We start from the raw sequence: 13292 nt of genomic DNA, 5'->3' as shown, positions 1-13292 counted from the left end.
TGGAGACTGAAGTTCATTTTTTTGAGGAAGAAACACAGTTAACAATAAAATCAGGTAATACCCAATGATATTGTCACAAATAATTAAAATAACTTTGTAGTCAGAACATCGGCAGTGTGTACAGTAAATAATAGCTGAGAGGAAAGGCTGACCCCATGCTTGTTAAATTACTTGTAAGTTAATTTGGATGTGTTCAGGTGAAGAAAGAGGTTTGGTTGTGTGGGATTTTTTTTCTCTCAGCTGCAGTTTTCTTTGTAATTCCACAAGAAATGAATAAATTTGGCTTGTCAGACCCACCTGTGAAAAGCAGATGCCCTTGTAACCAAGCAATCTTCACTCAGCTGGTGAGCAATGAATACAGAGAATGGACAGTGCAGTTGTTCCAATATTAAATTGCTCTTGTGAGCCTTTCAAGCTGGATTTCTTTCCAGCCCACAGGAAATGACTGATAATCCTTTTTTCTTTTTCTTTTTTTTTCCCAGAGAAAGAATGTGCTGGGGTAGAAATACAGTATGTAACATAAAGATTAATACATATCCTAAAGTTAGATAATTGTAAAGGTATTGACTTTCTCAAACTAAAATGAGAGTACTAAAACAAGAGAAGTTAATTGTGGGAGGGCCTGGTTGCCTCTTACTGTCATTGTTATCTGTTCTTTTGAATATTGCCAAACTTGAAATATTTGGGGTGAACTTTCAGTGCTGAGTATATTATTCAGATTTGCTGCCATAGGCAAGTTCAGTCATAACAGTTCACTTTTCCTGAGCAGAGGGTAGCCTTTCCTTTGGCATCTTTTAAATTCTGAGAACTTTGTGCTTTAACTATAACCTTTTTCTTCTCTAAAGAAAATCTTCATTTGTGCAGTCAGCTGGCTGATTCAATCTCCGACTGAAAAATGATCACAAGATGAGTGTAGGTTCCTTAGAATTCAATCCTATTTCTGATGGGTTTTAAAAAGCACCGACAGCTGTAGTTAAACACAGCAGTGGTTTTCAGTGTGTGGCTCTTTGTCTCTGTACAGGTGGTCCTGTGAGAAAAAGCTCTATCAAACATTGGAAAAAAAGAAATTTTATTTTAAGATTTTAAGGAGAAAAAAGATCTTGCAAGAAATAGCATAAGAGGATGCTTATACTCACTGGGTAACCAGGAGAAAGGTAGAACAGGAGAATTGGTAATTTGGAGTATTTTTGGCAAGTCATGATCTTTCTTGAAGATTTTGGTATAAGTCATGTTTTTAATTTTTCATAAATGTGGTATTTTTTAAAATTACCACACAGGTTACCAAGTACTTTCATAGTCTCATAATATTATTTTGCTATTTCAAATAACTTGCTTATATCAGTAATCAGTTAAACCAAATTTTTAAACAAACGATGATTCACATATGTGAATTCTTATCCCTGGAAGCTCCATATCCAACTAAAGAAAAATATGAGATAGATAGTATTCAAAGAAATTGATATACCTGTGTTTAAAGTACCCAGAAACATCATTTCTCTGTGGCTGATGAAATGAGATGGGTCAGTTTCCCCACCTACTTTACAAGCCTGCTCTGGATGGAAGGGGGATTTCTGGAAATGCCTGTGTCCTCATCAGGTATGGTGAGTGCCCAATCCTGGGCATCCCATGGCCAGCAGGTTGAAGTCCCACAGGATGACCCACACACCTACATTACTTGGAACTAGAGCCAGTGCCTGTTAAACTGGCTGGAAAAATTTTAACAGGAGAATTTCAGGACACTTCTGGTCAGTCTTTAATTTTTCCTTTACACTGAACCACAGGATCACAGAACTATGGAATGGGTTGGAATGGAAAGGACCTTAAAGAGTTCCACTCCCTGCCATGGGCAGGGACACCTTCCACTATCCCAGGTTGCTCCAAGCCCTGTCCAGCCTGGCCTTGGACACTTCCAGGGATGGGACAGCCACAACTTTTCTGGACAACCTGTGCCAGGGCCTGCCCACCCTCACAGGAAATTTCTTCCCAGTACCCCATCTAACCCTGCCCTCTGTCAGTGTGAAGCCATTCCCCCTTTTCCTGTCACTTCTCTGTCTTCAGGTGACCTGACATGAGGGATACTAGCTTTTAAGAAACCCAGTTCAGATGCTGAGTAAAACCCCATCGATTCTGAGGTCACTGTCTCCCTTGTCTCACATTTTCAAAGACTTCAGGAAATTCCAGCCCAATGTGCCTTTCAGGGGATTGTAGCAATTCTTGAGATGGGCAGCAGAATAGGAAAAGGTGGAATGCTCAAGAAAGGTAGTGGAGCCCTTTTTCAGGTATATCTGATATTCTTTGATTAAACCTAGGGATACAATACTCGGGATATGATTCTTATATTTTGTTGAAAGTTTTTAGATTTTTGTTTGGTTTTTTATGGGAGGGGACTGTTTCTGGTCTGTGAAAACTCCAGAGTGCACAGTGTTGTTGAAAAGTGAGTTTTAAGGACATGTTTTCAGTGTAAATGTGGAGCTGCTGGTCACAGGCACACACACTGCCCTAAACTCTTAAATTCACGCAACACTACTACAAATACTACTTATAGGATAGTAGTTTAAAGAAAGTGCAGTGTATCTTTCTTCCATTTCTAGATATGGTTTAGCAGCCTGACATGATCAGTCAATACCATGTAACCACTCAGCTGTCTTTCGAAGAGCCTCACAGATCACAGGCAAGTTTAGGGCTCCTGAGCTGGCTGATATAATCAGGACATCCATCTATAAAACTGGTTTCCTACAACCTGGATTCAAGCAATTACCTGGCCTCTTTGCTCTTTTATTTTTTTTTTCTTTTTTTTAATTTCAATATTATTGGACAAGGAAATAGTGTGTCCACAAAATTCAGATTTAGTAGACTAGCTACAATAGACAACCATTAAAAGATGGCATGAAAGACTAAGTAATTTTAAATGTAAAATGTTAAATTGTAATGGCTATGCCATGCATTATTCTCAGACTCTGTATGAGGCACAGGGACTGACATAACTTGCTCTGAGTATTCCCTGGATTAAAAATTCTTGCTGTTTGGATTCTGTCATGAAATAGTTGGCATCCCAACAATTGTGACAAATGTATATGTTGGCAAGGAATTAAAAATGGTGGTGCCTCTGAAGTTTAGGAGGAGGTTTCCTGCCTGGGGATGGCAGACAGTTGTAGCTGTAAAAAATGCCATTCCCTTGTCTGAATTGCAGCTCATTTCTGAAACAAAGCAAGCTTGGGCACATGTTCCACTTTGTAATAGGAACAGTTACATTTGGTTTTCTTTGAGTGTTTTCTGACACTAGAGTCTTCATGTGCCCATTTCTCTTTTTTTTTCTTGTTGTTTTGTTAATAAATCAAATCTGACTACAAGATCTTTCTGCCTCTAAACCACAGTAAGGGCAGCTTGAAAAAGCATGAGCCTCCCCAATTTTTACCCTCAAGAGGAAATAACTGATTTCTTTTTGTTTGTCTTTGATCCAGTCTCATCAATGCGATTTTCCTTCTTCAAACAATTGAGCCAGCAGTTCATTATAGTGCAAGACCAGAACCCTTCTATTACCTCATTTTTAGCAACAATAAAATCAAGCCTTAAAATTGCATTTGCAAATAGAAAGGTCTGCACCAGTCCCAAATCTTAGAACTCAGCTCTTAAAATTTGCTCTCATGGAGGTTTCCAAGAGGCGCAGCAGGAGATTGAATCCCAGCACTTTGCTGTGTCATTTGGTGGTGAGGCTTGGTGGTATTTGTGGTCAAATGAAGTGTACACTGACCCTGCAGAACAATTTAAATTCTGCCATCCTAATTTGCAGAATTTCCACTTGCTCGGATAAAGTATTTTTAAACGAGTTTTTACTCCTTGGAACTGTAGCCCTGTTGTGCTCGTGTCTGTGACCTGTGGGAGCCCCTTGGACCCACCTGGATGTGCCACCTGTCCTGGGAATCCTTTCTGGCCTCCTCCAGCCCTGAGTTGAGGGTGCAGGGTCAGAGAGTACCAGGATGCCTCAGACAGGTGCATCTCTCTGTTGGAGGCTCAGTGGAGCTTCTCGGCTTGGGACAGTGAGGGGCTCTCACCTTCCAAGCCCCCTTCCAGTATCAGGGACATGGGGTGCTCTCCTCCTGTGGGGTTGAGTGTCTTCTCAGAGCACAGCTTCTGACAATCAGAGCTTATGTACGTGATTAAAACAACTTCCCTTCAGCTTATGGAGCTTAGAAACTCTTAGAGGCATGAATTAATGGAGAGACAGGTTGTGTCTGCTGTACAGTCATGGAGCTGTGCTACAGAAGAGAGGTGTTCTGCCAGGTGATTTGTTAGGGTCAAGCATTGCCTCCAGAATTTTTCATGCAAGAATGTTTATCTGCAGCTGGGACTGACTGATACCATCACTTCTTCATAAGACACTTGTCATTAAAGAATGTTGTAGTTTTCCTAAACATGGCTGATAGAAGTGTAGGAAAAGAAATTCACTACTTAGGCAGGATCGAAGTGAGGAGATTTGGAAGTGTCTGCAAAATGTGTGAGAGTAAACTCTTGTCACAGTGACTTTGGGAGCCCAGCTGGAACTTAGAGGAGCACAGTTTGAAACACTGGATATTTTACTGTCATCATACCCAACTGAGATATCCACATGTTCTGGGTAGTAAAGCTCTTTGCATACCCATATTAAAGTTTGCTGCAAAAATATGGAGCCCTCATGTTATTTACCTAGCATGGTGTGCATGGAAGCGTGGTTAGCATCAGGCAGGCTGAGAGAGCCACAGAGAGAAAAAAATCTGATTAACGACACCTAGAAGAGGGCAGAGTAAACCCTTGCAAGGAACCAGACACCTCAGAATGCAAAACTGCCAGACCAAGATTTCAGGCCCATGTGGAAGAGCTGTGTCTGTGCATGAGCCTTACAAAAGGGATAAAAATGACAAGATGAACGTAGGGCTTTCTTACGCTTTCACCAGACAAAATGAAAGAGTGAAATAAAATTTCCAGGAATGAATACACAAATCCTGAAACAGCTGGTAAAAATATTTGAGGAAAATGTACAGGAGGTAGTAGAGTGATACTTTTCTCTAAGTCCCAAACGCAAGAAGCAGAGAGGAGGATAGATGCTTGCATTGTGTGGTGGAAAATTCTGGCATGCACATGTATATTAGAGACATAAAAGATCTCCTAATTAGAGACAGGATTATTTGTAGGACATGTGATTCCAGTTTACAGGAGGAATTGCTGAGAAAAAAACAAAACATCTAACCCTAAAGGAATGAATCAAAGAACAAGAGCAGCTGAACTGTCCAGGAAAAGGAGCAAAACTACAGCCACTTTTGCAGGACACAGCAGAGTCCAGGAGAGAGGGAAGAGAGAGATGAACCTGCGAGCAGTGCACAAAAGTGAAGATTTGGGGCTGGTGGGAAGGGAGCCACAAGGGTTTAGTTGAGCAGTGGGCAGTGGTGCTGTGCCTGGCTGAGCAGGCTCTCCCGATACAGGAGGCAGAAGGAAACCATGGGGCAGTGACAGGGCATTGGCAAGGTGGACAAAGCAACAGGATGCTCTGGAGCTCTGCTCTGCTCCATGTCTGAAGGAAAATGGAATCAAAGAGCCAGCCTTTAGGGGTCTCTGGGTTAGCAATCTCTAGATAGTCACCAAATGTTTGCAAGGAAAGCATGAGTGTCAAAAGGAAAGTTGGGGTGATCCATTTGCATTTCTGAGAGAGGAGAAGGAGGAAGATGAGGTTTGAAAGAGGCACCAGGAAGTCAATCTGAGTGTGACCTGAATGTTACCCCATTTTTTTGTGTTTCTCTATGCTGTTCTCTAAAGAAAAGCCAATTATATTTCAGAAGAATGGGGGCCTCTCATGTTGTTATTCATCATGTGGCACGTGAAACACCAACGCTAACTCTGAAACTGTGAGTTAACCTTGTCCTTTCATCACGTATGGTCATCTCATCACTAGGCTGGTGACTGCTCAAAGCTGCCTGAAAGTGGTTGAGCCCCAGACAACTAAACTTTTATACATCAGTACAAAAGCAGCAAAGAAGATGAGAAGGAAAACCGATTGTCCCTAGGGACGCAGCATAGTGGTTTGGGTAGTCCTGCATAGAAAGTCACTTGTGGCTTTTATAATGAGGAACTTAAGGTTTGAATTTTCAGACTTATTAGCTGTACATTTGTTTGTTTTTTATTAACTTAATATACTATGTGCCACATTTTCCTTGGGGTATTGAGGCAAGTGATGGATTCATCCAGTTTAGTTCTAAATTCATGGGCTCTCTTTTTCAAAAAACTTTGAAGAGATTTGGGTCTCAAATTTCCCGAAGGATTTTATTTTATGCCTGTATATTTTGGTACAGCAGCTAACGTTTTCTGTCCTGTTTCCTTTCTGACTATATGTGCTTCTGGCTAATGTAGAGAGTGAGTGTAGTTTTTGTTTGTTCTCTTTCTTGACCCGTGAGAATTAGAGTTGTCTTCTTATATGAGCAGAGTTAAACTACTTTAGTCTACAAAAGAATCACTGGAAGTTTCCAATCCCCTCGCTCTCTGCTTCAGTGGAAAGAAAAACAGGTTTTAAAAAGTCTGAGAAAGATATGGCTATTAAGCTAATCCAGTATACTTCATCTAGCTGCTAAAAATCTTGATTCTTTACAGTGATTAAATATAATTGCATCAGTAAAGGTGGTGTAAAAAAACCCTTGGCTTTCATTAGAAGCTATCTTTAGGAAACCATGATTCCTTGACTTAAAAAGTTATGTGTAACATGGCTGTTTTATTTTGGGTGTGCTTTGAAGGTTTCTTAGACACAGAGCTATGTAGAAAGAATAAATAAACCACAGCAGAACAAATACACAATTCTGAAGTATTCTTCTATATTTCAATATATATCTGCAGTGCATATGCTGTTTATTAAAAAAGAAAATTGAGCATAAAACAGAAAAATTAGTGGACAAATATTCAACCATCTTAAAGATCTGATCAAATAGTAAAGATATTTGGAAGGAAAAACCAAATTAACAAACCACCACTTATGTGCCGGATAAAATTGCCACAGGATGGAATGGAAGGACTCCTAGTAATTTAATTTAATTTAAATTAAATCCTTTTTTTTGCCACTCTTTTAAGAGCTGAAAAACAATGTTGCTAAACTTTTTCTCTTATTTTCATAAATTTAAAATCTAAGCTGTGTCAGAGCCTTAACACTGCACAATCTTTATAGAGAACTTAAAATTTCTCCAAGTTATGTGATCTGAAATAGCTTTTCCTAGACAGTCAGATGTTAAAAAATTCAGCAGTTTTGGTATAATGTAGAACACCACATGCTGCTCTGTATCCTTGGACTGAACTGGATATTTGCACTTTGTGTGCTTTTTGTGTTTGTTTGTAGATTGTTTTGTAGATTATGAAAAATTTTGTAAACTGAAAGAGGACTGTAAAACCTCCTACACTGCACTACTGAAAAATACAAAATAATCTAGTTCTTACATAGTTTTGTCACTGCCAATGTTAAATGTTACAGCAAGTATTTATTGCAAGAGCCTGAGTTACTGCAAAGACAAAAGTACAACAGTGAACCTTGTTTGCTTAGAGAAATCATATACTCCCAATGTGTTCCAGGGGAATAATTGTCCATTTTTTATGGGTATTCAGGTGAAGTGATAATTCTAAAGCAGAGAATGCTATTGATAATGCTGCCACTGGGATACTCAGTAAAAATGTATTTAGCTGTTTCCATAGACAGTTTAAGCAAAGTTTAAATCCAGATCGTGACTGGCCCATGGTGAGATGCTGAACGAAATGCTGATGTGTTTTCTCTACATACTTTCTGCTTTTAAGTTATAAGAGATATTAAAACCATAAAAAATACGTTAATATTTTAATATTAGGCCATTTAATGAAATATTCAAAACATAGGCATGTATAAGTAGATATGCACTGTACAAAAAAAGATAGTGTGGATGATGAAAAATTAGTCCCTTGTGAATTCATTATTTCTATTCTGTTTAACTATTTGCCTCTTGTTTTGAGAATCCCTATGCAAAAAAAATATTTTTTTAATTTGTGCTTGGCATTTTGGCCCTCATGCAGTTTTGATTCACAAGTTAAAATCCTGTTTCCATGGAAATCGGCTGAATTTTTGATAAGTTTTGGATTTCTTCCACAAATTAAGGCAACTGGGGAACATTATCTGGGCTGATTCTGCCCTTAGTGTCAGCCATAGTATTTTCCCTTTTATTCCATATGAATGGGAGCTGTATTTTGATGATGAGTTAAGTCAAGATTCCCAAGTGTTACTGCAACAAGTTCTCTTTTATCAAGGGAAACAAGGGTATTTGATAGCATCAAGTTACTTTTTGTGTGACAGGCATCCACAGCTTCCTCAGCAGGAGCATCAGATCTGCCCCTGCCCCAAACCCTAAACACCAGCAGTCAGTGTAGTTTTTCTCTGGTTACTTTCAGAACAGCTGAAATAAAAATGAACACTGTCTTTTAGGAAGTAAAAAAATATATATATATATATATATAAAATCCTAGAATATATAGCTTGAGAAGAGAGGTTTAGGTTAAACTTATTTTATTAGTTTATATTATTATCAGTCAGAAGAAGTGAAACTCCAAGTGCCAGTTCTGTGTTTTCCTAGCTCTAACTCATAACTGGAAGAGGTGGATGGGGTAGGAATTAGCTGCTAGGGGCAGGGTGGGACAAGAATGCTATTGTCTGCTACTCTGAAAATGTCTGTCCCAGGCCCTTAGATGAGAGGGTGGCAGTGAAAGCAGACCCTTCCCTGCACTGGAAATGCCAGGTGATGGACTTGAGCAATATTCACATTCTGAGTGTATTTCTGGCTTTCCCAGTCTTTGATCCTGCCATTGAATCTGCGGGGGTGCAAAAATCCACCCACACAGATCTGATGTCAAAATCCTGGCCTTAATTATTTATGGTTTGGTCTGGACAAATTATTTTTCTCTGTGCAATAACCACAGTTATTACCAGAAATACAGGACAATCTAAAACATACACATACATATTATGTAGGTATGAACATTTTTTTTTTTAATAAAGGTCATACCTCTATTCATGTCTTTTGAATCTTAACTGAAATTCTCATTTCTGAGTCTTGCCCTGTGCTGCTTTTCACCTGACTAGACTGGCCTAGATCTATGGCAATTAATTCTCAGAAAAAATGAGTTTGTAATGTTTGTAATCTGAAAGACTGCCTCGAATGAAAAGAACATCCAGCTTTATACACCTTGCACTAAAATCCTACTGATTTGTTAAACTGTAGATGGACTACAGTAGTTTTTCACACTAAAGAGGCACCCCCTTTTTTAACTGTATCTGGGCTCTTCATTATTCCAACCATCTCAAGTTAGATCATTTTCATCTGTATATAAACAGAACACGAATCTCTTAGGAAGAAAACCCCTTTAAAAAGGAACAGTAAATTTCAGACAGAAAACTAAAATCAGAACTTTACAGCAAAATCAGACATGCCATAGCCGCTGCAGAGCTTGGCAATGTCAGCCAGCACCATTCTTTAATTAAGTAAGGAAAACTTTGTGAGTTTTATGTTTCCCAAAGTCTTTCTTTCCTTCTTTTCATCTTACTTTTTCCTGAATTTTTAATCGTAAGTTAATGCTGATATAATTTCTGACATAATGCTTACAAATAGGTTCCCAGCAGTTGAGTATTGCTTTACATTTGGATTTTTGTCTTTTGTTTTTTCCTTACTAGAACTGTATATAAAAATATGCTCTCTTCAACAGTTCATGCGTAGGACATGGCAGGCCTGGTCATTTCACTCGTATGTTCTCAGTTGGAAGTCAACTGAAAATCAGAAGAAGCTCCCAAGTAATTCCTGTCCCTGCTTAGAGTCGTTCAAAACTGAGTTTTGTTTGAAGTTAAAAATCTGTACCCCATTTTTCAATGAGGTTCCAGCCAGGTGCTCTAAAACATGATCCTAATTATTTGCTTTTGATCTGCTGAGAGAGTAGGACTAGTTTTGAAGTCCAAGTTCATCTATGCTTTTGGATCCAAGGTATCAGTGAAATGTGTTAAGGATACGGATTGAAGTCCCAGTCTCAGTATCTGAAGGAGTTCCTAGAGTCACAGCAAATATTTGTTTTGCACATGTTATTATTGAGGAAAACCTAATAACAATAAAAGTATTCCAGAATGGAAAAAAAGGTTTCTAGTAAAAATCACATTTGTGTGAATGGCCTATCTGAAAATGCTAGAACCTCACAAAGCACAGCATATCTGTCTCACCAGAAGTAGTATACTTGCTTTTCACTAGAGAGTGTTGGCAGTTTTCAAAAATGAAATACAGCATTAGCATTTTTCTAGGTTATTTAATAATGCAGAAGACCTTTTCCAATTGGGTACAGTTTGTATTTCCAAGTCATGGTTGTGTCTGGTGCTTCTTCAAAAAAAAATGTTCTCAGACTTTCAGAATTGCAAATTCCAGAACTTTGGTTCTCTGCAGTGTTGAAATGAATTGTTTTCTAAGCCTGAACTAAACCTCTTGAGGGGTTCCTCTGCCTCCTTCTGATTAAGAAGAATGGTAAGCTAAGACTGAGAGTCCACTTAAGGCTTTTACTGATCAGAAGCCAATTTCACAATAGGGAAGAATTTTACATTTAATATACTTGTACAGGTTTGTTTGATTTTTTTTTTCCCCTGCAGAATTACCAGATTGTATTGTGGCTTGTATGGATATTATGGTTTTTTTGGGTTTTTTTTTTTAAGAGATTGTCGGCTAGGGTTTAAAAATCACTGGGCATTCTGGAAATGACAGTGTTGAAGAGCTAATCTAGAAAAGTTGCTGATAGCTCTTTCAAAGGTTTTGAAGCATTCAGCTTTGTGCAGTAGTGTTACATGTGGGTCATGGGTTGGGAGAAATCCCAACTCGAATCCTTTCTTGATCATCAGACAAACAGCTCATTTTATTGTTTGGAACCTACTTGTGTAGTCAGTTCAAAACTCCCAGGTCTAGACAGTTTGTTGGTCAAGGCTTTAGCACTGCCCAGCTCCTTGACCAGTGGTGTGCTTGTATCTGAGCTTGAACAGTGATGGCTGAGGGTTCCCTGTAACTTAGCTGGGGACCTGTTCTACTTCTGGGCTGGCTGAATTTGGGGTCTGATATGGCCAAATTTATTTGGCAGCTATAAGCTAGCTGCCATAGTGACAAATCATCCTTTTGGTTATATTAAAAATGTAAAAATGTTCTTTGTTATCTTTCCTGCAGGCACCTTGCAGACAAGAAGACAAAGACAGCATGAGTCTAATTTGAATTTTCTAGTCTCTTTTCTACTCAATTTGACAAAGCTAGCTCCTCCAGCCAGGAGTATGCTCCATGTATTGCTGGAGCTGCAGCATTCAGGTCTAGGAGCTGTCAGGCGAAACCACAAATACCACAGTCCTTCAGGCTAGCATGTCACAGGTTAACTGCTTGGAAGTTGCAGTGTTACAACTTGACACTATAAACAATATATAACTATAAACAATTCAACTCAAAACCACTTCACTTAAAAATACACATATTTCTATCACTGATGTCTTTCAGATATTTGAGTTTTGGAGTTCGAGTAGGGTGATGGGCAGACTGTCCCACCATTGCCAATCATCTGTTTCCAACAAGCAGTCAGCTTGCTAGGTTATGTTGTGAATTTATTGAAAAACATGAGAACATAAGAGCACCCAAGACTTTTGGGGGGGTGGGGTGTACATCCATCCCATACCTCCTCTCCCTTCCTTGTTTCAACAACTACAACAGGAACACAACATGGACCTTTGAACAAAATTAACAAGGTGAAACTTACAACTGTCTATATGCTTTACAATCGCCCAGTGTCTGCCATTGCTGAGGAGGGTCCTTTTTGCAATGGGGACTTGATAGGCTTCTTCCAGATGAAGCCTCCATGTTTATCTCAAAGGAAAGGGGTTCAGCTTTTGCAAAGCCAAATAAGCTAGTCAAAGTGACTGACTTTCATCTTCAGCACAGAAATACCTGGGTTTGATAGTATATTTTCACTTCCCAGTTAAGGTCACGGTTTGGCCAGAACTAAGACCTAGACTGGAAAGGCTTCCCTATCATATCTTTAAAAAAGGAACTCTTTCAGTAATAACTCATAAAACCACTGGCTTTGTTATCTATCCTTCACTAAATAACTATTTATATATAAATAATTTGTAAATTACTATAACTTTAGGCACATATATATGCAACTCCTTTGAAATTACTATTTACCCTTTTGTTATAAACAAAGGAATTCAAAATTACTGAAGGAAACATTTGTTTCTGTTAGGTTTTACAGGTTACATCTTGGTATATAATTAAAAATGACACATCTTTGAGTTAATAAGTCAAAAATCCATTCCTACATGTACTCCCATGCAGACAGAACATCCCCACAGGTTCAGTGATGCTGTGGTGATGTAAGGTTGAATTGTAGCTGTTTGTCCTTCTGATTTTTTGACCAACACAGGGTGGCTACTCAAGCAGCTCTGTGTGGTCCCTCCGAGGCCAGCAATGGCAGATCCTGCAGGTGTGGTAGGCCGGGATGAAGGCCATGTGTTGATGAGATGATGGTGACATCTGCCCCTGTGTCCATCATGCCGCTGACCCTTATCTGCGAGGGCCTGGCCTGAGGCACTGTAACAGTACAAACCATATCAGGTCTTTGATCACCTACAACCTGAGTCCAGTACACCTGGGGCTCTCCTGCTGATCCAAAGCCTTGGTCTCATCACTCCATAGAGTCTGCTTTGGGGACAGAAGAGTTAAAAGGAGGAAGTTGTGTAATTTGGGTCTTAGCAGGGATAGTCACAGGGGGAGTAGGGGTTGACACCACGGCTTTTATTTGTCCTGTAAAATTGGCATCCATGACACCGGGGTGCACAAAGATACCTTGGAGCGTGGCACTGGATCTTCCTATTAGCTGTGCACTCCGTCCTTTCCCTATCGGCCCCTGCGCCTCAAGAGGGACTTTATGTACCTGTAATGAGTTTATGGTTATTGGGATTGAGGTGGAAACATCCATACCAGCTGATCCTCTTGTCCTTGCTGTGAGCTGGTCACACAGGTTTGTGCTGGAGGGTGAGAAAATACTTGTGTCGTCACACGTTTCCCCTTTGCGTTGGGCTTCTCGTTTCTCTGGTCTTTGAGAGATTGCCCATTAACAGAGATTTGGACCAGCATACCTTGGCCATATGTCAGATTCTCCCACATCAGTTGCAGCTTGCGTTACCACTTCTTTGTCCCTGAGATGTCCCCTGTGGAATGGATTTGTGAGGGCAGTTCACCTTCACGTGGCCTTGTTGTCCACAC

Source organism: Poecile atricapillus, chromosome Z (genome assembly GCF_030490865.1).
Source record: "Poecile atricapillus isolate bPoeAtr1 chromosome Z, bPoeAtr1.hap1, whole genome shotgun sequence".
In the NCBI taxonomy this organism is placed as follows: Eukaryota; Metazoa; Chordata; class Aves; order Passeriformes; family Paridae; genus Poecile; species Poecile atricapillus.
This window is presented reverse-complemented; position numbering follows the sequence as displayed.